The sequence below is a fragment of the Chelonoidis abingdonii genome, chromosome 18 (genome assembly GCF_003597395.2).
Source record: "Chelonoidis abingdonii isolate Lonesome George chromosome 18, CheloAbing_2.0, whole genome shotgun sequence".
NCBI lineage: Eukaryota > Metazoa > Chordata > Testudines > Testudinidae > Chelonoidis > Chelonoidis abingdonii.
In genome coordinates, this window is record NC_133786.1 from 791,321 (window position 1) to 793,908 (window position 2,588).

Consider the following 2,588-nt stretch of genomic DNA (forward strand, 5'->3'; position numbering starts at 1 on the left):
CTCTTGCACAGAACTCGCTGGTACTGATGCGCGAGGCAGTGGAGAATCGTAATTCGCATCCCTCTTGTCTCTTTGTGTGAACATCTGCAGTGAGCTGTTGTAAAAAGGCCTCTGGTAGTTGCATTTGGAGAGCTGGCGAAGAGCCTTCCTAGTAACCAGAATCTTGGCTTGACCTGACAGTTCATTCCTTGACGAACCGTAATGTGTGTTTGGCTGCCTTTTTCGTGTATCGTCCTCTTCATAAGAAGAAAAGACACTTCATCAGATCATCTAAGTGTGTGCCATCAACAAGAGCAGTCGCCTGCGGCTGATGCATTGTGCCATGGGCCGCATGCCTCCACCACTAGGGCGTGCCGTCCTGTGGCGCCGCGGCAATTACCTGTCCAGCCCGTTGCATCCTTCATCCGTGCAGGCATCTGGCTGCACTTTTTCTCCCACAACTCCAGGCTTGTGATTTGATTCTTTCCAATGCTTCTCTCCAAAGAAGCCTTTTCCTTAGCAAGCAGTTACTTGGATACCAAGGGAGGTCTCTTCTGTTTCCTAGAAAGACACAGGAAAATGTGAGCAGAGGAGACAAAAGCCATACACAAGGCACCACTGGGAGTTGAACCCAGGATCTCCTGTTTACTAGACAGGTGCTTTAGCCAGCTAAGCCATGGTGCCTGCCTCAAAAAAAGTGCTTACAACTGTTCCATTTGATGGTCCAGGACAACACCTGCAAATTCCAAAGTACAGACCTTCCCCATTTCCCTCAAGACTTGTAGACTTTGAGGTGTCTGGCTCTCTGTGCACAGAAAGCCACAGCTGAGTTGACAGAGGGCTTCTAACATGTGCTTCTCCCACCAGCCACTGTGATCATATACTGTGGTTAGTGATCTGTGTTTCAGTCGCAGCAACCTCGGCTCAGTTCTGAGTCATGGTAACCTTTTCCTTCAGCTCTAGACTTCTCATTTGCCACTTTCCAAGTGTGGTGGGTGACTGCCCCAAACAATCAGGAAAAAAATTAAGGCAGCCTTGCAGAGGCGGCGCAGAACCCAGCCAGTCAGGAAAGGGCTTATTGGGAGAGCCAATCAGGAGAAGGCTTGCTGGAGCAGCCCATATATAAAGGGCTGCTCAGCACAGCAAGAGTCAGTCACTCCTTGGAGTTTGAGGAGGGAGGATTGGCTGCCCTGAAGGAAGAAGAGGAGGAGGGGTACCATGATCAGAGTAGTGCTGGGCGGGTAAGGGAGCATGAGTGACCTCCTGGCTGATTACTGCCAGACTGAGGCCCTTATACAAAGGTGGAGGAAGGTGCTAGGTCTGTGGGGAAGTGGTCAGAAAAAGATGGTGGGGGTTGGAGGTGCACCCTTTTTGCCTCAGTCGCCACTGACACAGGTGGCTACACCCTGGACTGCAGCTGGCCACTGAGGCAAGTGTCTGGGTAGAGGACAGCTGCCCCTGGAAGGGGGGAGAGAACTGAGTGGGGCACAGCCAGAGGGCTGTGTCCATAAGAGGACATTGAAGTCCTGAGAGCGACATGGGTCCTAATGAGAGAAACAGATGGCAGCCAGATGCCACTGGATGAAGGTGCACTGGTGGACCAGAGCTAATTGCCAGGACGGCCAACAGGAGGCACTGCAGTGGTGAGACATGCCCCATGGCACAAAAGACTCAGCCGCAAGGAAGACTCTCTCTGTCTTGGAACCACCACTTAGAAGGATTCTGCTGACAGGTCTTTTCTTTTTATGAAAAGAGATACGAAAAAAGGAGCCAACAGACACATTAGGTTCAGCAAGGAAGAACTGTCAGGCCAAGCCAAGATTTCCTGGTTACTAGGAAGGCTCTTCAGCCAGCTCTTCCCAAAGACACTATCCAGAGGCCTTTGAACAGTCACTGCAGATGTTCACCACAAAAGAGACAAAGAGATGCCAAAATAGAGTTCTCCACTGCCTGCAGCCATCAAGCTACCAGGAGTTCTGTGCACAGAGAGGCCCCTGCTGGGAAAAGGCTTTGGTAGAGACTCTTCTGACTCCAGCCGTGGTCCTATAGCGTTTAGCACTCTGTGTTGTGGCTTCAGCATCCACAGATGCAAGTTCAGTTAGGAGATGTTTTTCTTGTCTCCACATTTGCCTAGTGGCTCCTTTCAACACTTGTCACCAAAAAAAGACCTGTTTCTTTTGCAAGCAATGTACAGCTAGGCAAAGGCAGTCTTCTCCATTTCCTCAAAAGATCACCAAGCTGTGGGGAGAGGAGGCACGTTCAGCCAGGCACCACTGGGTGCTGGATGCTGAATCTCCTCTTTATTCAACAGATGTCTGTGAAGGAGATAAATCTATACCATGTAGAGGTCAATAAAAGGAGTTTATTACACACAGAGCTGGCGGAGAGTCACCTTGCTTATAAGGCTGAGACACTGTCAATCAATTGATTACAATAGAATATACAGGTTTTCCATGGGCGGGGGAAAGTGACGGGGTAGGCAGTTCCTCACCCCAAGATAGGTTTTTGCAGCAAGACAAGATAGCACATTAGCCAGTGGTTAACAGGTTACATAATGTCTCCACCCATAGTCTCAAGTTAGCAGGTTAACATGTAATGAATACTTCGAT

General features: G+C 49.8%; 1 non-coding gene across 1 annotated transcript; it reads right to left on the minus strand.

Annotated features, from left to right (window-relative positions):
- Window positions 1–589: 589 nt before the first annotated feature.
- On the minus strand, window positions 590–663 carry TRNAT-AGU (transfer RNA threonine (anticodon AGU)). Its single transcript has one exon. It is a non-coding gene; the product is annotated as a tRNA-Thr (tRNA).
- Between the last annotated feature and the right edge of the window lie 1,925 nt (window positions 664–2,588).